Raw genomic sequence first — 26,897 nt, forward strand, 5'->3', positions numbered from 1 at the left:
ATCTGTGGTGGTGAAGGAAGATATTAATACTTCTATTTTTATTTTTTTCTAACAAAAATAGAGAAATAGTGCTTAATTTGTCTAGATTACCATTCATACCCTCCTGGCTTCTGTAGTTCCTATGGTCACACTTCCTGAATGGCTCTCCAGGGTTCCAAAAGGAGGGGGGACTCCACAGAGGGTACTTGGCAGTGGCCTCTCTCTCATTCATTCTCCATTAACATAGTGGAATAGTAGGATTTCTGTATCCTATGGTATGTGGATTTATGATGATTTCTCCAGATGGAGTTAGCTTATGTAAATGTTATAAAATTAATAGCAACTTCAAGATTCTTGCAAAGGAACTTTAGAATTAAGATAATAACGCTAATAAAAAAATAAAGACAATAGTCCTTCTGTTACAAAATTTTCATTAGTTATACCAGAATGTTTTTAAAAATCTATTAAGAACTCAGCTGTTTTAAATAAATAAACATATACATCTATATATTAAATGTGCGTATAAATATATATTATATATACACACATATACATATATAATTTTTTAAAGATTTTATTTATTAATTTGACAGAGAGAGACACAGCGAGAGAGGGAACACAAGCAGGGGGAGTGGGAGAGGGAGAAGCAGGCTTCCCGTGGAGCAGGGAGCCCGATGCGGGGCTTGATCCCAGGACCCCGATGCGGGGCTCGATCCCAGGACCCCGCCATCATGACCTGAGCCGAAGGCAGCCGCTTAACCGACTGAGCCACCCAGGTGCCCCTACATATATATAATTTGAAATGGGAACTTATACCCATTATCAACCTCAAGTATATGCTGTCTTTTGAAATATTAATGATAATATTATATATATTTTATTGATAAAGAAGTAGCTGTAAGTACACTAGAGATAAATATGAAAGAAATATATTCTCTAAGATTAGAAACCACTGGCTGCCATGATTTCCAAATCAACTGATTAAACAATCACTGATTTTAATAAAAAATATGAGTTAGGGACAATTGGGTGGCTTGGTCAGTTAAGCATCAGACCCTTAGTTTCAGCTCAGGTCATGATCTCTGGGTCCCATGATCGAGCCCTGCATTGGGCTCTGCACTCAGCCTGGAGTCTGCTTGGGTTTCTCTCTCCCCCCCCCCCCTCTCTCTACCCCTCCCTGCTCTCAAATAAATAAATAAATCTTTTAAATATATATATAGAAGTTAAAAAGGTACATATATGGAGACAACTCAAGATGGTGGCATAAGAAGATTCTGAACAAGCCACTTCCCACAGACACACCAAATCTACAGTTTCATATAGAACAATTCTCTCTGAAGAAGATGTGAAAACTAGCTGAACATCTCCTTCACAACAAAGAACAAAGAAGGCCACATCAACACTGGTAAGAGAGGTAAAGATATAGTGTTACCCAAAACCCCACCCTTGGCGCAGCAACTCACAAGCAGAAGGGATTTCACAAATATGGAGCATATCCTTGAGGAGTGAACACACTCCAAACCTTAAAACCTGTACCACAGAGGTAAGGGGTTCAACAGCAGACTAGACAAAGCAAAAGAAAAGGTCAGTGTCCTGGAAGATATGGCAGTGGAACTCACCCAAACAAAGCAGCAAAAAGAAAAAAAAAGAGGTGAAGATGGGGCCTATAGGACAACATAAAGCTGAAAAATATTTGCATAAAAGGATCCCAGAAAGCAAAAAGAAGAGGAAAGGAATAGCAAACATATTTGAAGAAAAAATGGCTGAAAACTTCACTAACCTGGGAAAGGAAAAAGACATCTGAGTCCAGAAAGCTCAGTGTTCCAAAAAGAAAAAAAAAAAAAAAAAAAACTAAAAATTTTCACACCAAGACATATTATAATTAAAATGTTAAAATTTAAATGTAAACAGAATCATAAAAGCAGCAAGAGAAAAACAACTTGTTATGTATGATAGAGTCTCCATAATACTATTCAGACTTTTCCAGCAGAAACTTTGTTGACAAGAGAGAGTGGCATGATATGTTGAAAGTGCTGAAAGCATAAACTTCCAATCAAGAATATTCTACTGGGCAATGTTGTCATTCAGAATTGAAGGAGAAATTGTTTCTCAGGCAAGCAAAAACTAAAGGTGTTCACCACCACTAAACAGACCTTACAAGAAATGTTAAAGAGAAAATAAAGAATATTTTTCAGTAAATGATGTTGGGAAAACTGGACAGTTACAATCAAAAGAGTAAATATGGACTATTTTATACCATATACAAAATTTTACTCAAAATAGATCAAGGACTTGAACATGAGACCAGAAACCATAAAACTCCTAGAGGAAAACATAGGTAGTAGTATCATTGACATTGCTCTGGGTGATATTTTTTTTTAATCAGACTCCATAGGCAATGACAACAGAAGCAAAAATAAACAAATGGGACTACTTCAAACTAAAAAGCTTCTGCACAATGAAAGACATCATCAACAAAATAAAAAGGCAACTTACAGAATGGGAGAAGATATTTGCAGATCACATTTCCAATAATTGGTTAACATCCAAAATAGGTTAAAAAAAAATCTCATTCAACTCAATAACAACAACCAGCCATCCAATTTAAAAAATGGGCAGGGAATCTAAATAGACATTTTCCAAAGAAAACATACAGATGGCCAACAGGCACGTGAAAAGATGCTCAACATCGCTAATCATCAGGGAAATGCAAATCAAAACCACAATGAGAAGTCACCTCACACCTGTCAGAATGGCTGTTATCAAAAAGGCAAGAAATATTAAATGTTAGCGACAATGTGGAGAAAAGCAAACCCTCTTGTACCTTCAGTGGGATTGTAAATGGATATAGCCACTATGGAAAACAGTATAGATGTTCCCTTAACCCCAATAACGGTTGGAACTGGAGGGGATCATGCTAAGTGAAATAAGTCAAGCAGAGAAAGACAATTATCATATGGTTTCACTCATGTGTGGAACATAAGGAATAGAGTGGAGGACCATAAGGGAGGGGAGGGAAGACTGGATGGGAAGAAATTAAAGAGGGAGAGAAACCATGAGAGACTCTGGATTCTGGGACACAAACGAGGGTTACAGAAGGGAAGGGGGTGGGGCATGGAGTAACCAGGAGATGGGTATTAAGGAGGGCACATGTGGTGATGAGCACCGGGTGTTATATGTAACTAATGAATCATTGAACACTACCTCAGAAACTAATGATGTACTCTATATTTTGGTTAACTGAACATAATAAGAAAAACAAACAAAAAACTAATGATGTACTGTATGTTGGCTAACTGAACATAATAAAAAAAATAAAAACTAATAATAGGGGCACCTGGGTGGCTCAGTCAGTTAAGCGACTGCCTTCGGCTCTGGTCATGATCCTGGAGTCCCGGGATCGAGTCCCGCATCGGGCTCCCTGCTCAGCGGGGAGCCTGCTTCTCCCTCTGACCCTCCCCCCCTCATGTGCTCTCTCTCTCCCTCATTCTTCCTCTCTCAAATAAATAAATAAATCTTAAAAAAAAACCCTAATACTAGAACTACCACATGATCCAGAAATTCCACTTCTGAATATTTACCCAAAATAAATGAAAACACTACTTTGTAAAGTTATTTGCACCTCTATGTTCATAGTAGTATTACTAATAGCCAAGGTAAAGAAAAAACTGAAGGGTCTATTGATAGATGAACGGATAAAGAAAACATGGTAAATATATACAATGGAATACTACTCAACCATAAAAAGATAATTAAATCTTGCCATTTGTGACAACATGGATGGACCTAGAAGGCATTACAGTAAGTGAAGTAAAAAGTGAAATAGAGGAAGACAAATAGGGTATGGTTTAACTTGTGTGGAATCTAAAAAACAAAACAAATGAACAAACAGCAAAACCAAACTTATTGGTATAGAAAACAGATGCGAGAGGGGTCAGAGGGTGGGCAAAACAGGAGCAGATAGAAGTCATGGGGCATAATGTACAGCATGGTGACTACGGTAAAAAATATTGTATTGCATATTATGTAATGATACATGGAAATGGGGAAGCGGACTTATTGTGGGGAACATGTCACAATATATACAAATATTGAATCATTATACTGTACACATGAAGCTAATGCATTTTGTCAATTATACCTTAGTTTTAAAAGAATGACATTTATTAAATAGTACTTTTAGTAAAAAGTGGTAACCTGAATCTGGGAGAACTATCTGAAACCTGTTTATTATGTAGGGAATGGAATTTGAAATGGGCTATATCTTTTCTTAACCAAGGTTTTTTAAAACTATACCAAAGAACCAAATTTGCAAACTACTACTATTGCACTATAGGGAGGAGTAGCACTTTAGGGAGGTTAAAAATAATTTTCTATGAGCCTGAGTAACATCGTTTACAATCAGATTTTTTCAGATGCTTTGGATAGATAAGTAAAGCTCATTTTATATATGTGGAATATGATAATAATTTATAAAATTTCAATACAAAGGTGAATTCCTAACTAAAACTATATAAATTTACCACAACTTAGCCTGTCCGTACATACCAGTGTTCTTTCTTTCTCTCCCTTTTTCCTTTTCTCCCTCTCTCCCTGTCTTTTTCATGTGCAGGCAAACACACTTTTTTTATAAAAAAAGAACAGAAATATTCAGCATTTAAGGGTTATAATACCTGCCTATGTTTTCATTGTGGTATTTTAAGATAAATTATTTGATATAAATTAATTTCCCTGTTTAGATTATATTGAATGGTAAGATGTAGTTCAATTTATCACTGTGATAATTATGATGTTAAGGGTCCAAACATGGATATTGCTAAACTCAGAACTGCAGAGGGTCAGCACACAGCCAGTTACCAGAGGGAAAGAAATGCCCGAGAACATGCTTATTTCTCAGCTAGCATTCTTCATGATTTATAGACCGATTAAAATGTCAACTCAGCTGATGACAAAGAATAAGAAGACATTTGCAAAGGGAATGCATGAGCAAATCTGCTTTCAGCAAACATTTTCCCCTAAAATTAGTAAAAGTTAAAGTTTTCAGCAGCATACCACTTGAAAAGTGATCGAAGGGAGATTGCAAGACTGTGACTCTGTCTTGCACCAAGATGCACCACATTAAATAACTGCGCAGAGAAATGAACTTCAGTACATTAAATTGAGGAATTTTGAAAATGTTCTTAGTTAAATTCTTACATCTTGTGGTTTCATGTCTAGCATGAAAACAAGGCAAATTGCTACTTCAAAGAAGGTAAAACATAAGAAATTGGTTTCACTGGTTGCATATTAATCACTATTGAGTTAGAAGTTTTACTCAACAGAATTATTGATATGACTGTGAGTGCTTTCATTTTTATTCCTCCACATGCTTTACGCAAGAGTTACAAGTGTGTGCACATAAATTAGAAATAAGATTCTTTTAAATCATGAATCATGTCTGTAATGAAAAACACTTCATGAAAGGTTTGAGTCTTATCCTAGAACATCTGTTCAGGAAGGGTTTTTTTTTTAACATTAATTTATTGGTCCTGAAAGGTTCTGGATATGGAGAATAAGATACTCTCTTGCCTTTAGGGGAGGATATAACATTTCAGATTCATCTTATGTTGCCTCACATTAATATTATTCAACTTTCAAATGAAAAGAAACTCCATCTGGTTCCCTTTGGATAATCCATATATTATCTTCACTATCATGAATATGTAAAGGCATCGTTGCCTAAGAAATATATTCAGAAGCAGTGAACTATGATTAGAGACATTGCATATAACCCCCAGTTTAACCAGTCCTTCTTATCTTTTTCACTTACATATCATATCAACATAAATTTATTGAGTACCTTTAATAGTAATTCCTGGGCAGACTTAAAAGGAGCCTAAGAACTGGTTATTGATGGCAAATGGCTTACATGCTTTATTAGTTTGCTCAGGCTTCTGTAACAAACTACTATAGACTGGCTAGTTTAAGCAACAGAAACTTATTTGCTCATGGCTCTGGAAGGTGGAAGCCCACCATCCAGTTGTTAACAGCTTTGGTTCTTCCTAAGGCCTCCCTCCTTGGCTTGCAGATGGCTGCCTTCTCCTTGTTTCCTCCCATACTTATTCCTCAGTCTGTGCATGTTTCTGGTGTCCACTCTGAAGACCTCATTTAACTTAATCACCTCCTTAAAGATCTTATCTCCAAATATGGTTACTTGCTGAAGTACTGGGGGATTAGAACTCCAACATGTGAATTTTGAGGGGACATAGATGATCCTATAACACATCTTAATTGTTCATAAGGAGGAGTCAACCTCACTGAGTATAGTTGTTTATTCAAAGGTTTCTTTCCAGGTTTCATTAATTTGTTTCATTGTCAAAAATTAAATTTTTTTTAAATTAAAAGAAGTGAGCATGGTGTTTCTGTAACTTATGCAAATTCTTGTCTACCCTTGACAATGCAAGGACCTTGTTCCAGAAATCATCTTCCCTCTCAGGTTTCCTGGGTATTTTTCCAACCAGATTGTTAACCTCTTAGCTCCTACTTTTAGAGAATTGGAATATTTACACTTTGTACATATAATGCCTTACAGGCATGGGTCATACTTTAAATATTTTTATAGCCTCAGCATACATACAAAGTTAGTAAAATAAAGGAGACCATCATTTCTTGAATATTTACCAATATCCAGACTCCCAGATTTAAATTTTTTGCCTGCTTTGCACTTCAAATCACTTGCTAATAATTATGGTCAAGGGAATCCAGTGATGTTTTAACTGAAAATCATGTTATTTTTATCTGGAATATTAATATACTTACTAAAATGTTCATTAAGTAAGGTTATTCCATGGATGCTAACATCTGATTTTAGGAACAAAATTAATTGGTAGATGCTGTTTGATTATTCACTGTACCCTTTTTATATCTTATGCCATCATGACCTCTTACAGAAATGAAATTACATATAAGCAAATAATTCTTAAAGTTTTATGCTTTCTATAATCATTACTTAAATTAGCAGTTGCATAATAAAATATTATTAGTAAATAGAAAAATAGAATATAATGCTAGTTAATTCAGTTGAATGTATTCTAATCCCTAATCATGCATCAATCATCAAAGAGTAAATATTAATCATAATGAGGGTTGGTTAGACATCATTCCTAGAATTATAGAAAAATATATATAACTTTCCTTTCTCACAAAGAATACAAAATGTGCTTTAAAAGTCATATATTTTTGTTAAATTCCTACTCTTTGCAAGATTAGCTGCTAAGCATTAGACTATGGTAGTTGATGAACTTTGTAGAGAAAGGAAAATTAATCATGTTCGAATTGTTTTCATTATTTGAAAATAAATTCCTCAGCACCTTTTGGAATAAGTGCAATTGCAAATTATGTTTCCTGTATTTAGAGTTAAGAAATCTATGGAAAACTGAAAAGAAAGTAAAATAATGCATCAATATATATGGATTATTATAAATATTCATACAAACCATAGTCCTATACATTCCATATCAGTTATCTGATTTCATAACAAGCTAATGTGAAACCAAAAAAAATATGATGTAGAAAAAAATTATAACATTTACTTCTTTCTTAATATAAACTTCTCCACTGGTTTATTTCTCCACTCCCTGCTGCCTTGTTGGCCCAGGTACCAACAATAAATCCCTGGTGTCTCATCACTTTCTATTCCCCAATGAATGACAATTGCCAATTTGAAAAGTGGTCCCAAGTTACTTTTATGAAAATAACTTTCCTTAGTATCTTTCTCCTGCCCTGTTTATGATTTTGTTTATGTTCCCTCAGAACCCTGTGCATTGTTCACAATAAATTATCTCACTGCATATATTTTCCATTTCATTCGTAGCTGCATTTTATATTTGATTGGGAAGATTATAAGATCTTCCAATCTACTTTTTCAGAACGCCATGGTTTTTCCAAGCCTGTTGTACTCCTGTGCATATAGGAAATCATTAAAGAAATGAATTAATGTGTTAATGAAAAGTTGCCAACGGTGAATTTCTCCACAGCTAATCCCACTTTTCATTATTGTTCTACAAAATGAAAGAATTCCAAGTTAAAATAGAGCTGCCATTATGAGTATTGCAAGCCTCTTAAAATTACCACTCACTGTTAAATATGTAATTTTATGGTGATATCAATACTGATATCCCCTATGTTGAAATTTTTGAAAATAATAACTTTGAGTTCTGTTGAGCCTGTAACGTTAAAGGCCTCAATGACAAATTAACTAAAATGAACATGCCAGTCATTAAAGTCGCTCAGTGGCTATCAATCTGGATCTTAATATGTTTAATTAAATTAATGCCAGCCAATTAGTTAAGTGGCTTAGCTTCATCTATATCCTAGTTCTGCTGATGTTAGAATTGTAAATGTTTGTATATGAGAAACTGAGAAGTCTGCCAACAACCGTCAAAGGAAAACATGGAACGATCATTTGTTTGTAAGGAAGAATTTTCATGTACTTTGGGGAAACTGCTAACTTCAGTGCTAAGGAAGTAAATTAGTAGTCATTCTTTAAACTATATATGAAAAGAAGTGCAAAATTAGACATTATTTAATACACTGCTGGCCAACATTTCCTAGATGCATCCGATTAGCTAAAAAACCCTAGTGTGGGAGGTTAGATTGTTGAGTAAAAAGGCTGTAAAATGGGACTTGTTGGGTCTTATTCAACAGAATAAAACATATCAGTAGCAGATGATCACGAGTGTCTGGGTGGGATTTAAATCATAAGTTTCTTTTTTTTTTTTAAAGATTTTATTTATTTATTTGAGAGAGCGAGAATGAGAGAGAGACAGAGAGAGAGAGCACATGAGAGGGGGGAGGGTCAGAGGGAGAAGCAGACTCCCTGCTGAGCAGGCAGCCCGATGCGGGACTCGATCCTGGGACTCCAGGATCATGACCTGAGCCGAAGGCAGTCGCTTAACCAACTGAGCCACCCAGGCGCCCAAATCATAAGTTTCTGTAAGAAAGAAGAATGGAAATGGAATCTTGGAAAACAAACTACCTTGTGGACAGATGACCCAGGGAAGTGTTAAGCAGGCTTGCTTAGTACAAGACTGTACTCCTTGAATATTTCTTCCCAGTAGCTTATGAGAAGAAGTGGTCATGACTCTGGTTTTCTTTCTTTTTCTTTCTCTTTATTTTTTTTTTTAATTGGTTACTTGTTCCTTTCCCTTTTCTTCCCCTGTCCAACACTGCCACTGAGTAGATTTAAATTCTAGGTCAGACTGAATACATTTGCACAGTTGACTGACTCATTCATTCATTCACATTTTTCTAGAAGTATCTATTCATTTCATCTTTGGCTCATGCTACTGTTCATTCAACAAGTACTTATTGGGTATATATCTATGCTACATAATATGTTACACCCAAAGATTTCCTACCTTTCCCTTGCTGTTTCTTTTCCCTATTTATGTGGGTATTTTCTTAGTTGTTGTTATTTTTTTTCTGACTCCCCACCATGAATATTATTGTTTAATTATCATGTAGCCATCTTTAAGAGAATTGTTCAAGAGAAAATATACATTAAGTACCTGATAGGGCAGGAAAAGAATGTCTAGCTAACCCCAAATCATCAATGAGAAACCTTGCAATGTATGAAATAGCCAGAGAATTTTAATGATTAAGACACCTGAAAACACAACTAAAACAATAAAAATCTTTTATTCTTTTCATTTGTCCCTTTAATGTTTCCTGATGTTCACTAATTCTGTATTTGATTGAACAATGTATCAACCTACTGGCTCAGTACAAGTCTAAGGATGTTATATGGTGGAGCCTAAGAGATCATGCAAAAGAATTGTGCTAATCATGTACACACACACATTGGATTTATGTTCATGGAGTCAGCACTTAGATATATCACTTACATCCAAAATAATCCTTGTCAACCATCAACAAAGCAAAGGCATAAGATCCTGCTGTCTAAACTTCACACTGAACACAAGGGGTAAGATTTTGACTTTTTAAAAATTATAATGACTGTGCATGATGTTGGTGTTACAACAATAAAAGAAAAAAAACTAGCAAGCTATCCAAGATACTGATAGTTTCTCCATGCTGGTTCATTATAATAAGAGTTCTGTTACTCTGTGTGATTCTGATTCTGGGCATGTCATTTACCCATGTCGAGCTCAGTTTGCTTATGTCAGTCATCCTGTTAAGAAATATTTGGGAAAACACTGGTCAGCATTATGGCAAATTATGAGAATACACAGGTTAAACATTTTGGAAATGAAGAGGATAAGATATATTGAAAAGTAGCTAGAAAATACATTGGAGTGAGAGAAGAATTTTAAGATTAAAGAGGTTTGGACGTGTCTATATACATATGAAAAGAAAACAATAAAGGGGAATAATTTAAACTGCACAATTTCCCATTCTACTCACCTTTTAATATAGAAAAAAAGTTTTATTTTACCATTCGTGAAAATGCATCCTAAAGCATTATAAAAATATCTGAAATACTATATAAATACCATGATAAATTTTATCATTATTATCATGATGAATGCCTCCAGTATATAGTTGTGTGTTAAATGGCTAAGTTAAAGTATTTTTTTCTAAAGATTTTATTTATTTGAGAGAGAGCGAGCGAGAGTACAAGCAGGGAGAGAAGCAGAGGGAGGAGAAGCAGACTCCCCGCTGAGCAGGGAACCCAGATATGGGGCTCCATCCCAGGACCCTGAGATCATGACCTGAGTCAAAGGCAGACACTTAACCCATTGAGCCACTGAGGCACCCCTTAAAGTATTTTCTGATTGAATTCTAGATAAACTTTTGAATTCCTTTTTTTTTTCTTTTTGCTACAGAAATATTTATTAGGGGGCGCCTGGGTGGCTCAGTTGGTTAAGCGACTGCCTTCGGCTCAGGTCATGATCCTGGAGTCCCGGGATCGAGTCCGGCATCAGGCTCCCTGCTCGGCAGGGAGTCTGCTTCTTCTTCGGACCCTCCCCCCATCTCATGTGCTTTCTCTCTCTCTCATTCTCTTTCTCTCAAATAAATAAATAAATAAATAAAATCTTTAGAAAAAACCTATTTATTAGGTGTTGAAAATGGTCAGGCCAGTTTTTTTCACAAATTTGTAAGAGTTATAGAGCATCGAAATTAACTTTGCAAATTCTTCTATACGTCTAAAAGGGGAAAAAAAGATTTGTGTGCGATCTAATGGATGTTTATTGTGATAGTCATGAATTTTAGGCCAAAGAAATTTATAAAAATATTTTGTTTATACATGCATAAACAGTACTTTTGAGACCTTTATTTGATCAATGTGGACATTTCTGCCTACTTGCAGCATACATTTTCATTGTAATAGTAATACGGTTTCTTAAATACCTCTGCATATGTATATGGTTTATCATTCCTATAGGTGATCTGATGTGGAATTTAGGCATTGGTCAAACCTTTGTTCTACAATTGTTCCCATGGGAAAATATAAATGGGTTTATGAAATAATTTACTGAGATGATTTCTAGAATGACATTTCCACAGAAAGTGTAACTTCCTTATAATCATAATTAAGAAACTTTATTTATTTATTTATTTTCTTGGGATTTCCTATGTATTCCTTTGTTGTGATTTAAGCTTCTCATGCTTCCTTAGACTACACATGAAATAAAACAGAAGGTCTTTACAGCCCCCAGACTCCTCACATTTAACAAGCATTGTGGAATCTCTAGGTTTTCTCCATTTTATTGGTATTTTTTGAGTTTTCTTCTTAATGTCTAAGATATTTTTTGCTATCTATGGCATTCATTTTTTATTAAGTCTATAAAACACTCAAGGAAATCTACATGGAATTATTGTACATAATTCAAGAAAGACAATGGAGAAACTAATAGAGAGGTTCAGCATGTCATGGGGTTTGGAAACAAAGATCCTTTGTGAGTAGAAGAGCAGATAATAGAAATAGTCTAGGCCAGGCCTCCTTAGAGGAGAAGCATCTAAGCTGTGTCACTTTTTAGAACACCTTTTTTTGCAAGTTATAGGAAGATGGAAGAAGAGACTATAAAGATTAATGAAAATAGAACATGAGTTTTACTTTCAAATAACTTGCAGCCATATGGAATATGTCACATAAATGCATGGTTATAAAATCAGTTATATATTATTTAACATGCAAGAGAAAAACCACAGGTCAAATTCTATCATGAATGTAGATAAAAAATCCTAAATAAAATGTGGATAATTATAAGGCAACAACAAATTGAGGTTATTCTGAGCATGAAACATTTCATTATTTTAAGAAATCTAAATCATCAAAATAATTAAAAATAGATTCACAAAAAGAATGGATAATTTCCTTAATTATATAAAAATTCCTAACACTATGGAAATGTGATGATTGGTATCCAATAAGAAAAATAAACAAACTTGCCAACAAACAAAAGGTCTAAAGCAAGAAAAACTTTATAGGAATGAGCATATTTAATAGTTAAATGATAAATGTATCCTCTTTAAATCAAGAATGAGTCATGGAGGGGTGCCCAGGTGGTTCAGTGGGTTAAGCATCTGCCTTCAGCTTGGGTCATGATCCCAGTGTCCTGGCACTGAGCCCCACATCGGGCTCCCTGCTCAGCGGGAAGCCCGCTTCTCCCTCTCCCACTGCCTGCCACTCTCCCTGCTTGTGTTCTCTCTCTCTCTCTCTCTGTCAAATAAATAAATAAAATCTTTAAAAGAGCAAGAATGAACTATGGACTCCACAATCATCACTTATGTTCAATGTTTTATGAGAAACCTTAGTTAGAGCAGACAAACCTTAGTTAGAGAGTTAAGAGGAATGAGTATAAGAAAATTGAATATATATACATATATATACACAGACACGTATATTTGCAGATGGCTTGATTATATTTAATAAACATTTTTAGCAAGCTTGGAAATTATAAAGTGAATACAATTCTATTCACCATTTGTAGGAGTGACACCGCTTTTAAACTCCGTCAAAGGTATTCATTTGCCTTTCTTCCAATAGTTTAGGTAACAGAATATTTTGTCAAACATTCTTCCCTCCAAGCAATGTAGGTTTAAAAAAACTGTCTTTTCAGGGAGTATTTATTAACATTCCCTTTATTATGAGAAATGTTGACTCTCTTTGCTATTTATTTATTTTTTTTAAGTAGGCTCCTCACCCAATGTGGAGCCCTTCGCAGGGCTTGAACTCACAACCCTGAGATCAAGACCTGAGCTGAGATCAACAGTAGGACACTTAACTGACTGAGGCACCCAGGGACCCCAGTGTTGACTATTTTTGTTATCTTATGTACAGTTTACATTTATTTTCTTCAAACTATCTGGTGTCCATTTATGGGTTGTTAGTATTTTCTCTACTTGTAGAAGCTCTTTCTATCTAATGTATGTTAACTCTTGGCTGCAGTATAAATATAATATAACATGAAAGTATTTCATCCTTGTTTGTCATTTATTACCATTTGATTATTATATTTTCCATGCAAACCCCATTTAATGAAACTACATGGTTTAATCTTTTCTTCTGGATTATGAGTTATACTTGAAATTAAACTCCATCTACTCTACCTCTCCTTTAAAGTTAGAATTCATTTCATTTGAAATTTATCCTGGTGTATGGTGTTAGGGAGGATTCAGTTTTTAACTATTTCCATGTGGATATCCTATTAATTCCAGTGCCACTTATTTATAGACACATTTTTAGTCCGACTAATTTGAGATATTTTAAAATGACCTACTAAATTTCTTTATGTACTTGTTTATATTTTTACATTTTCTATTATGTTCCACTGGATTATCTGTCTATGCTCACAACATATTACACTTTTTAAATATCTTCCATGGCTAGTCATCACCTTCCCATGACTTCTCTTTTTCAAATTTCCTGGCTATTTCCGCTTGTCTAACTTTCCAGAGAAGAGGAAATTTATAGTCAACTTCTATAGCTCCAGGTAATAAATTTAATAGTGTTTTAATTGAAATACACTCAATTTATAAATTTTTTTAAAGATTTTTTTGTTTATTAGAGAGAGAGAGAGTGAGAGAGAGAGAGCACGAGAGGGAAGAGGGTCAGAGGGAGAAGCAGACTCCCTGCTGAGCAGGAAGCCCGATGCGGGACTCGACCCCGGGACTCCAGGATCATGACCTGAGCTGAAGGCAGTCGCTTAACCAACCGAGCCACCCAGGCGTCCCACTCAATTTGTAAATTAACTTAGGGAGAATTGCTACTGTTATGATCTTGAGTCTTCTTATAGAAGAACATGGCGTGATCTGCAGCTGTGCAAGTGAAAACTTTTGTGCAAAGGTTGAAATTAATAAAGTAAAGTTTATTGGAATCAGATTTCCCATCACTGTGAATGTGAATAAGAGATTTCAAACAATTAGGAACACTTAGTGGGAAGGTGTGACTTTTTTCTTTTTTGGCAGTTAACTTCCTATGACTCAGTCAGAGATAGAATAATGCAATAACTGAGACAATAATTATGAAAATTCATATACTACATTTTAGCTTATACATAATTTATTCAGAATGACCTTCTGTAATTGTCAAAGTAATTTGATTTTACTGACAAAGGAACTGGGACTTATAGAAAATAACTTATTTTCCCTAGGATCACTGTTGGAGTAGTTATATAAAAGTAGCTTTTTATACATATAAATGCTATTCTCTTGCCAGAGGATCATGTTAAGCAATTAATTTTGGATTTTAAAGTCCCTCTCATCTAAGTATTATTTCCCAAAATGTGTACATAGAGCCTTGTTTTCTTATATGATTAATAACTGTCCTTCAATTAAAATAAAATCAACCATAGTCAACATATTTGAGACATGCTAGTTTAATTACCATAGGACTTCGCAAAGCATATAATATACTAATATAATTTAATAGAAAAATTTTCCCAGATAAAACAAATGCAGGCCTATTCACAAAACTACATAAGGTTTAGATATCAAATTTAGAGAAATACCCCACATACCAAACTTACCAGCATGTGTTGAATTTCTGAGCCTTGCATTCTCAAATGGTAGAGTGTTCTAGGAAAAGTTTTATTATCCTCACAGAGATGGGTATATGGGTAAATGGACTACATAAAAATAATAAATGCAATTTGTTGAAAAATTTTACAGAATATTGTGATCCCCTCTGTCTCTCTCCAGTCTCCCTACTATTCTACTAAACCTAATGATATTCATTATAGTGACACTATTTTATTTAATGCTTTTTTCCTTGATATGTTGAAAGTATTTAAACATTAGGTATTTAAACATTAAGCCAGAGAAGTTTTCCTAATAAATATTAAGGTACCATACTATGGTCAAATGTGATAACAGAAATTACTACATGTCTAGCTATTGTCTAAAAAGATATATAAAATATTTAAGTTGACTAATAATTTAAAATTATATAGTTGACTAAAATTATCTAAATGAGTATGCTCAAAAAATGCCTTTATGAAAAAATAAACTGCAATAAACATGAAATATAGGGTGAGTAATCCACTTTCCCTTTTCAAATCATGATATATTTCTCAGTTGGAGTTTGAAAGTACAGTAATAAAAAAACATGTTCTTTAAAAATGAACTAAATCTAGAATATGGAATTCTCATACTTTTCTACCAAAACCATCCATTTTTTTTTCAGCTTCCATTTTTGTCATTATCTTTTTTCATTATGGTGATATCTTCTAAGCTTTTTACAACTTAGTCTTTCCTCTTTATAGAGGTAATCTACTTCTCTACATCTAAATATTGTCTCATAAAAGTCTATATCTAAAAATATATCTTTATTCAGAAGTTCTTTTAATGAATTTCAGATCATAATATTAAATTTCTTCTTGTAAATCTCCATTAAAAGAAGAGAATTAAAATGCCTTAATCCATTCAATAAATAGAGATAAAGCTTCTATGTGTCAATTATACTTTTAAGCACTGAGGATTTACACATTGTCTTTGAAGTTTTGATTGTCTGTTTTATAACCAACTACCACAAGATGTCGTTAACTACACTTAACAAAGGCATGTTTGTTTATGATTTTGCAATTTGGTTGTAACTCTTTTAGAAGGGTGCCTGGCTCGCTCAGTCATTAGAGCATTTGACTTGTAGTCTTAGGTTGTTAGTTCAAGTCCCACGTTAGGCATGGAGCCGACTTAAAAAAAAAATAACAATAAATATGTAACTCTTCAGACAGCTCACCTCTGTTCTTTGTGTTGTCATCTGTGCCTGGCTCAACACTGGATTGGAGGATCCACTCCCAAGATGTTTCTTTCACATGGCAGAGCTGTTGCTGGTTGATGGCTGGAGCTCAGCTAGAACTGTGGAGGGGGCTCAGTTTTTCTCAGTCTGTGAGACTCTCTGCAAAGCTGCCTGTGCTTCCTTAGATCATGGCATGACACTGGGTCACTTCAGTCATACTCTGTTATTTAAAGCAGTCACAAGTGCAACCAGATTCAAGGCAGGCGGAAAACAAAAAAACAACCAACCAACCAACCAACCAACCAACCATCCAACCAAACAAAACTCCTGATGGAAGACGTAACAACAATGATATGATATCTTTAGTTTGTGGTGTGTGGAGAAGATAAGGATCTGGCAAATAATTATAAAGAGATTGAAGCAAATAATTATAGATAAGGATAAGTATATCCCCACATATTTTCAGATTTCTGTAGATGAGGAACATTAGTATTTTTCAGAATATAAAATAGGGTCACCTATTATTTTTAAAGGTATGAAAAGATACTTCTGAGTAAATGTGTTTTAATATAAGAAATGAAAATTAGTAGTGCATTATTCATTGCTGTGTAACAGTATTATCAGAAACTTTAGCAGCCTGCAATTACAAACATTCAGTAGCTCACAATTTCCCCAGGTCAAGAATCTGGGCATGGTCTCCCTGGGTCCTCAACTTGAGGGTCTCACAAGGCAACAGTCAAGGTGTCAGCCAGGCCTGAGTTCTCAACTGGAGGTTCAAAAATGCAGGGTAGGATCTGCATCCCCAGTCACATGGTTGGCAGGATTCAGTTTCTTGGGGTTGTAAGCATTAAGGACTTCATTTTCCTGTGGTCTGTCAGCTGGAGGCTGCCTTCAGCTCCTAGAGGCCATCTGCAGGTCCCTGCAGGCATGGGGTTCCCCAACAGAGCCATCTGCAACCTCAGGTCAGGAAGCTAGTAAAACACTCCAGCATGATGGGGTATAGTTAGGCATCTGCCTTCGGCTTGGGTGATGATCCCAGGGTCCTAGGACCTAGCCCTGCATCCGGCTCCCTGCTCAGCAGGGAGCCTGCTTCTCCCTTTCTTCCCCACTTGTGTTCTCTCTCACTATCTCTGTCTCTCTCTCTCTGAAAAACAAACAAACAGAAAAACAGTCCAGCAAGATGAACACTAAGAACCTGTGTAACTTAATCACATATTTATGGATACATGATCACATATTTCCCCACCACCTTTTTTTGTATACTATATGCTAGAATCAAGTCACAGTTCCCACACACCCTCAACATGAGGGCTTCCACAAGGGAATGCACATCACCTAGCAGGGATCATGGGGGTCACCAAAAGGGTATGTCCATAACATATAAGATTTACCTGAGAATCCAGGAGTTCAACAACCTCTTAAACTTGGTGACTCTATTTTGCTGGAGCCAAAACAAAATAAAACCATAGCATCGTTTTTGTCTCCTTTCTCTCCATTTTCACTCTCCTTACCTAGTCAATTGCCACATCCTCTTGATTGTTTCTATAAATCATAGGTTTCATTTTAAAGGCCAACAGAAGCCAGGCAGGGGACATATGTGCGTGTGGTGGCTTAAGTGTTAAGTATTAGAGTACAGGGAATGGCAGGGTCTTGTAATGGGAGAGTATACTCCTACTGTGGAGAAAGATACAATCTATCTGCAGATCCAATGACTATTTCCATCAGAAGTAGGGGCTTGGTATCACCAGACAACCTATTGTTCAAAAGAGAGGCAGGACTTTTTTATTTTCATGGGAAATTTTGAAATGTTTGTGAAGCAGTGTACAGAAAATGCATCTCCAAGCCAGATCTGTGCTATGGTCCACCAGTTTGTGACCTTAGATTTAAAATATCTCTCAAACCTTCACCTTCATTATTTCTTTATATGTTGTCTTCATGAAATATGTATGTGTATGACAAACATTACCAATTTTAAAATTTTTATTTATATGAGAGAAAGAGAGAGCACGTGTGAGATAGTAAAAGTTAGAGGTGGTAGCAGTGGGAGAGGGAGAAGCAGACTCCCCACTGATCAGGGAGCCCGATGAGGGGCTTGATATAGGGCTCGATCCCAGGACCCTGAGATCATGACCTGAGATGCTTAATGGACTGAGCCACAAAGACACCCCCCAAAATTACTAATTTTAAATCAGTTGTGATATAACATATAAAGTGGTGAACACTACTCCAAATAGGTGACAATGTGTTAGTAACATTATATGTGGAAATTTAAAATCATGTAATATTTGAAATTATGAAATATTTGTTATTAAATATGACATGATAATATATTGGAAAAATAGAGCCACAAAAAGAGATTGACCTTTGATGAGACATACATCATCTCAATCTGATACATAAACAATATTAAGTTGGAAAATATAGTGATCTCTAGTTTTCATGCAGTTTCCTCACAGAAATCTCTCTAGTATTTCTTCAACCTGTCCTAACAGCACTTCCAAAAACAAGTCTAATTACATCACTCTTCTGTTAAGAATCTTTATATTACCTTCTCTAACAAATATTTTCTCCTTATTATACTGTTGTTACAATAGGTAACTTGTCTTCTAGGCAATCTGATACTTCCTTCATATTCTAGATTTATATTTTTGTTGGTGCCTTTGCTTAAGATCCCCTTATCTGTCCATTTCTTTTACCTGTCAAAGTCTCTATTGTTTTAACCAATTGATTAAAAAATTATTTCACCGTAAGTGTACTTTTAATTGCCTTTATGTATTTCACCCGTCCTGCCACCTACCTTCCCTCTGGCAACCACCAGTTTGTTCTTTGTCTTTGAGTCTGTTTTTCAATTGTCTCTTTTTCTTTGTTCATTTGTTTTATTTCTTAAATCCCACATTTGAGTGAAATCAGATGGTATTTGTCTTTCTCTGACTTATTATTTTTTAAAGATTTTTATTTATTTATTCATGAGAGACAGAGAGAGAGAGAGAGAGAGGCAGAGGGAGAAGCAGGCTCCCAAGGAGCAGGGAGCCTGATGCGGGACTCGATCCCAGGACCCTGAGATCATGACCTGAGCTGAAGGCAGACGCTTAACCATCTGAGCCACCCAGGCGCCCTTTCTCTGACTTATTTCACTCAGCATTATACCCCATAGATCCATCCATGTTGTTGAAAAATCACAAGATCTCATTTCTTTTTATGGCTGTTTAATATTCCATTGTATTTATATACCACATCTTTATCCATTCATCTCTTGAGGGACATTTGGGCTGCTTCCATACCTTGGCTATTGTAAATAGTGCTGCAATAAACATAGGGGTGCATATATCTCTTAAATTAGTGTTTTTGTTTTCCTTTGGTAAATAACCGTAGTGGAATTACTGGATCATATGCTACCTCTATTTTTAATTTTTTGAGGAAACTCCATCCTGTTTTCCACAGTGCTGTGCCAATTTGCCTTCTAATTAACAGTGTATGAGTATTCCTTTTTTTTAGACAGTCTGACAGGTTTAAGCTTATATCTCATTGTGGTATTAATTTTCATTTCTCTGATGATTAGGGATAGTAAGCTTTTTATTTGTCTGTTGGCTCTTTGTAGGTCTTTTTTGAAAAATGTCTATTCAGGTTCCCTGCCCATTTTTTAATTGGATTATTTGGTGTTCTTGGTCTTGAGTTGTATACATTCTTTATAAATTTTGGATATTAACCCTTTATCAGTTATGTCGTTTGCAAATATCTTCTTCCATTCATTAGGTTGCCTTTTTATTTTGTTAATGGTTTCCTTCACTTTACAAAAGCTTTTTATTTTGGTTTAGTCCCACTAGATTAATTTTGCTTTTTCTTTTCTTGCCTAAGGAGAAATATGTAAAAAAAGGTTTAGAGAGCTAATGTCAAAAAATTACTACCTGTTTTTGTGTAGGAGTTTTATGGTTTTAGATCTCACACGTGGGTCTTTAATCTATTTTGAGTTAACTTTTGTTTATGGTGCAGGAAAATTCTTTGGTTTCATTCATTTGCCTGTAGCTATGCAGTTTTCCCAGCACCATTCATTGAACAGACCGTCTTTTCCTCATTGTATATTTTTACTTCCCGTGTCATAGATTAATGGACCATAAAACATGGGTTTATTTCTAGGCTTTCTATTCTGTTCCATTGATGTATTTGTCCTTTTTTGTGCCAGTATTATAGTGTTTTTATTACTACACCATTGTACTATATCTTGAAATCTGCTTTGTGATACCTCCAGCTTTGTTCTTCTTTCTCAAGTTTGATTTGGCTATTGGGGGTCATTTGTGGTTCCATAACAATTTTGTTATCATTTGCTCTAGTTCTGTGGAAAATGTTGGTATTTTGATAGTGATTGCATTAAATTTGTAGATTGCTTTGGGTGGTAAGCAAATTTTAACAATATTGATTCTGCAAATCCCTGAGGATGGAATAGCTTTCCATTTGTTTGTGTCATCAAAGTCTCCAACTTTTAAATTTCATTTAGCTGTTCATCTTTTCCATTAAGTTTCTTGCTTCTCCCAAAATTATTTTGATTTTTATTTCTAGTAAAGCTTAATTGCACTTCAAACAATTGGCCTCATAATTGGTCTCATATTATGCTGTGTATTAGTGATATTGTTTCTATATTTCTGAATTGTAAGCTATATTTGAGAAAAAAACTTTTTGTTTTCATGTAGCCTTTCTCAAAGGTATTCTAGGTAAGTACTCAGAATATCTGTATAATTTCATTTATTTATCACAAAGTCACTTTTAGCTATGTTATTCAATATTGTATTATACAGACACACCCAGACATGACTTTATGAAATGTGACTTAAATATTATATCTGTTAAAATTTCATATGGCTGATTTTTAACTGATTAAAAAACCACAGAAATAAACAAGAAATCAAAAGGTAAAACTTTTTATGGCACTTCCAGGAAATAAATAGAATCCAGTATTTGCTTCTTGCTACTTGAGTGAACCAGTATTTTGAGGTAGGATGTCTCTTGCATGTAAAATGAAATAATCACATTATACATCCAACAATGTTACTGTTATATCACATATTTGGAGCTCAATAAATGTAAGCCTCTATTATTAATTTGAAGGTCAATGAATAATGAAATTAACATTGAAATAGATACATAAGACTCTTAACCGTTTAGTTTTGGACTTGGTTTTCACTTATATATAATATGAAGGTTTTTAAATGTCATTGGTGAAAAAATATGAAAACATGATATGAAGATGTAGGTTAATTACATGTTTAGGATCCTGAAGTTCCTTTGAGTTCATGAGGCTTATCTATGTATGAGATTATAGATATTATTAAATTTTACTTTCTCATAATTCAAATTTAAATTGATATGAAAGTAAAAGCTGAGAAAGCTGATAAAAACCTCTCTTTTTACTGAACTACATTAACTTTAGTTCTCTAATTGGCTTTCATTGTGTGTGTCTGAATTCCTTTTTTTTTTTTTTTTAAGATCAGGATAGCATTGACCTTTTTCTCATAAAAGGAGAATTTATTCTCATTAAGTTTAATTGTGTAGTTAATGTTTTCATTGAGGTGCCTATTAAGCTCCTCTCTGACATTTCTAGAATCACTTAAGGTTCTGAACTTGTCATGGAAAAATGTCAACCCATCAAAATGCCCAATTCCAGTATATATATGTACTAGCCCTGACTGAATCTCCTATTTCTTTTAGGTAGTTAGTGAAACCTGTTCCACACACCTGCTTTGCTGATTTCTCAAATTTTTTTCAAGGATTTCTTTGCCTTGGTTTATTGTTTGCCCCACAAAGTCATGACCATATTTATCATTGAAATTCAAACACATCACAATTATTTGTTTTTTAGGTTCGTACTTGAAGGAATACACATTTACAGAACAGGTTCTTGGTGCTTGGGGGAAAAAAAAAAGATGTCCAAAGGAAGCAAGAATTTATAATAATTTTCCCCAGCTAATTATTTCTTGTCTCATTTCATTAATCTGCCCATTCAAACTAACTCATTGAAGAAACATGAACAATGACTCTAGATCTGTGATCCTTGACAACACTAGGTTAGGCATTAACTATGGGTAAATAAGAGTAAAACTTTGAGGTAGTTTTTGGTTGCTGCTAATAAACCTTGACCTCTGCCAGTGTGTTATAGTTTTCCTTTCATAGGTGCAGTGTGTCGGGCATATTCACCGGAAGCATCCATCTTCTTGATTTAGGAAAAAAAGTAATCCACTGAACAATGAAACTAGTCAACCTAGGCATAGTTCATAGAAGGATTATGTGAAAAACAGAAAGCAAATCTTCATTCTTTAAACATTCTGTCTTATTCCAGATAAGTAGTCTGACCTAAAGGTACATTAGTAATATTTGGAGTAACCTGACAGGGACATTTCTGAGCAACAATGTTAGAAAGGCTTTTCTTAAATGATATACCCTCCATTTTCTTTTTTCTCTGTCAAGTTTGTTTGGCTTTCTGATTAATGGCAAATATTATTTGTTATTTAATGCTACAATTTAACCCGCTTTTTATTGTTGTTCCTTGAAATAATAAGACATATATGTGTGTCTATAAAGATACATTTTTTTAAAGAAAGTTCAACCTCATGATGCATTAACTAATTCAAGAAATACTCAAATTGCTTGTTCTTTAATCCTTCAAAAATTAAGGTCAGATACTATTAGGCTACTCTTACTCAAACTTTAGAGGTTTATATATCCATATACTTCCTTAAAGTTTTAGGTTTTGGTTACACTTGAGGATGAATTATAGAAATAGTTGATTATTTAGTTATATACAGTAAAAGCAGTATGTGTACAGTATCATCATTTTCCATTAATATCAAGGCAATATGAGTACACATGAATATTTCCTTTTAAGAATCTTACATGTTTGTAATGGAGGAGAATATTTTGAAGTCATATTTAGTTCCACAGCTAAAATGTAAAGAAACTGATTAGAGAAATAACCCAAGATCCCTTAACTAGTTATTGACAGAGTTGACATTTTGCTTTCCTCTATGTCATACTCACATTTGAGAAAGAGTGAATAGAATTGCCCAAAGCCTTTGCAATTTTTGTGTCCTTAGGTTTGGGTTATTACTCAAGGGCCAATTGAGTTTAATGATATTGAATTTGGAACAGAACATCGTGTTTAAATTAAAACATTAAAAAATAATTTATTTCTTTTTTTAAGTTTTATTTAAATTCGAGGTAGTTAACATACCGTGTAATATTAGTCTCAGGTGTGCAATATAGTGATTCAAAGCTTCCATACAACACCTGGTGCTCATCACAAGTGCCCTCCTTCATCCCCATCACCTATTTCACTCACCCATGTTAGCCTAACTCTAGCTGATGAAATATCAGATATTACTTTGGAATATCAACACTAGTATTTAAATTATACATAGTTCTACTCTGTAATTATAATTTGCCTTTATATTTTAGGCACTGATCACATGGATGCCATTGGAATTATGTGTCCAAATTTCCTCTTATAACCTTCCCTGTACCAGTATTTTTGACACATCTGCACAGCAGTTGGGTCTTCCACTTCATAGTAGTTGTTTCTGTATGGTCAATTTTCCCAACTGTGATAAAATATTTGCCTAATGAAGCTTTAAGTGCATTCACTGCATGCCTTCTGAAGGAATGGAACATGTTCAAGACTTATCAAAGCCTCATACTTGATAATGAATCACAAGTTTATGCTCTAGACAAGATGCATGCCATTATATTTTTCCCCAGATTAAAGGTAATTTAGAGGACAAGATGAGTTGCCCATTTCCCCAGGTGCCCCTGGTCCATTCACTTCTTTAATTACTGTTATAGTCAGGGATATTTGGTATATTAGAGATTAGAATTTGTTTCCTTGAAACACAGTATCTGTTAGGAGAGTGTGCAAGTGAGATAGTTGACCCATTGTTAGTCAATCATTTGCACATGGGCATCACAAAAGTTCTGTTTTCTAAAACTCCTATCATAATCTACTTAATAGATGCTGCCACATTCTTAAAAAGCCAAAGCAGTTCAATAGGGATAATGATATACAAACTGTAAATGAACAAACAGAAAAGTTATTTAAATGTGATTTTCTGGAAAACATCATCAGCTTTTTAACTGAGTGAAGATAGCACTGTAGGAAAGACTACTTATCGGCATTTTCCAGGCTTTGCTATTAAAATGTTCATTTTCTGTATAACAAAGTCACAGGGATTATTTCTCAAAATTTCTGATAAAAAGTATACTATGTCATATGGGTGTCAGGTCAGTGTAAGTCTAGAAATACATATCTAATCTAGTTGGGTTTGACAATGAAAATTCTACATATCCTTCTAAGAGTGACATGAAGGGCAAACAAATTTTTCTCCTTAAATTTCTCCCATACATCTAGGCAGATATTAATTTGCTATATGCATAAGATACCATTCATGCATTCATTTAACAAATTGTCATTGCATTTGTTGACTATTGGGTTTTAGAAGCCTACTATAAAACTGTTGATCAGGCAAAGCTAAGTATGTTAGATCTATTGCAGTAAGGAAGAATACCAATGTGACAGTCTGAGGAGTGTTTCAAAATCAGGCATTAAGGCAGGATAGAGTGTTAGGATCTGGAGAACTCTAATATGAGTCCTTCACATCAGGAACAGACTGGGAATGGGTAGATATTATAACACAATAACTGATTAGTGGGAAATTTAAAGGCCCTAGCCTTTAAATAAACAACTGTTAAGTTTGTATAAACCTATTGTTTAGTTTGGTCACAAATGTATCTTTGAGGAGCTATTGTTTCTTGAAGCAAGCAGACAGAAAGATTATAAACAGTTTGAAATGCACTTCTAAATCAGGGATCTAGAGTATGTAATTAAACCCAGAAATCGAACTCATGTTCAGGTTAAAAGCCCCACAAATCACACATCTAAAAACAATTTATACCTCCTGTTAAGTTGTATCCATTTTTTACATAGAAATAAAAAAGGAGAATTTAATTTAAAATTATGCTTAATGACCACTGATTTTATCATTTTCTTATTTTGAAAGTGTCCAGGTATCCAAATTTTTTTGAACTTGATTTAATATTGGTCCAAAGTCTTAAAGTTGACTAAAGATCTAGAAAATCAATTTCAGATAGCATTTATAATATTCACCCCATTAAACATTTTAGAAGATATCCATTAATACAATTTTAGTCCATTAAACCTAATTTGATATTTTTGTAATAACCTGTGGAAATAATGTTCTTACCATAGAACTGGAATAACTTAAAAATATCAATCACGAGAAGTTAAATAAAAATTTCCTATTAACTAAAATACTGTGATAAGATATACATGGTGATAAAATTAGTAAAAAATCAGAGTTAATTTAAAGCGAACATCACTCTAATCTTTCCAGAATCATCAATTTATCAAATATAAAACATGCATTTTTTTAAAAATTAAGTACCTCTAGCCTTATATTAGAAATTATGGTCAAAAATCTCCAAACTTTCCCAAGTTTAGGAAAACAAAGGAGATGAATAGCAGTAGGTGTGAAAAGGGACGTCAGACAGATAGGAAATTTTCATTACATACATTTAATTATCTTCCCTATATAAGGAGGAGAGGTAACTTAGATGCTGGAAAACACATTTTGTCATGAACATTTACCAGAAAGTTGCCACAACTGGCCCAAAAATCATTTAGGGTCTTGACAATTCCATCAAGTCATAGTAGTATAAAGCTAGTATCAATCTACACAGTATGGAAACAAACAAGAAAATTTCCCTACATTTAAATAAAATATTTTTAGACAGACAAGACAGAGTATTCCTTATGAGGGGCTTTTTCTTTCACTTTTTAAACATTTTTTTCTTTTTTTTTAAGATTTTATTTATTTATTTGACAGAGAGAGAGAGAGAGTGAGAGCAGGAACACAAGCAGGGGGAGTGGGAGAGGGAGAAGCAGGCTTCCCGCCGAGCAGGGAGCTGGATGTGGGGCTCGATCCCAGGACCCTGGGACCATGACCTGAGCTGAAGGCTGACACTTAACGACTGAGCCACCCAGGCGCCCTTCAACATTATTTATTAAAAGATTCACCTTCACTGGGGAGCTAGTAGTGTGTGAAAAATCAAAACCAAAAGCGGTCTTTCTAGTTTTCTACTATTTTAAACTTAGTCGGTATTAACTGGTTCCCTGGTGATGGGTATTAAAGAGGGCAGGTACTGAATGGAGCCCTGGGTGTTATATACAAACAATGAATCAAGGAACACTACATCAAAAACTAAAGATGTAAAGTATGGAGATTAACATAACAATAAAAAATTTAAAAAAATATACAATAGAAAAAACAAAATAAAAGATGTAATGTATGGTGATTAACATAACATCATAAAATAAAATAAAAGAAAGAAAGAAAGAAAGAAAGAAAGAAAGAAAGAAAGAAAGAAAGAAAGAAAGAAAGAAAGAAAGAAAAAAGATGAGATAAAGTCAAAGCTTTCACAATGGCGTGGTTATGAGGGTCAAAGTACCCTGATCATTGCGTCTCCCTGAGCCCTCCTTTACTAATTCCCTCTTGCTTACTCCACGTCAGCCTTGTTGGCCTTTATGCCTTTAATTCAAACATGAACATCTGCTTTTGCTTTGGCTGTTCCTTTTGACATTAACTTTTCCTTCAAATTTCTGAATGGTTTATCCTCTTCATTCTCATTAATGTCTTTGTTCAACGATGACCTTCTCCTGAGGTCACTCAGAAAAATCTCA

Source organism: Zalophus californianus, chromosome 5 (assembly GCF_009762305.2).
Source record: "Zalophus californianus isolate mZalCal1 chromosome 5, mZalCal1.pri.v2, whole genome shotgun sequence".
Lineage (NCBI taxonomy): Eukaryota > Metazoa > Chordata > Mammalia > Carnivora > Otariidae > Zalophus > Zalophus californianus.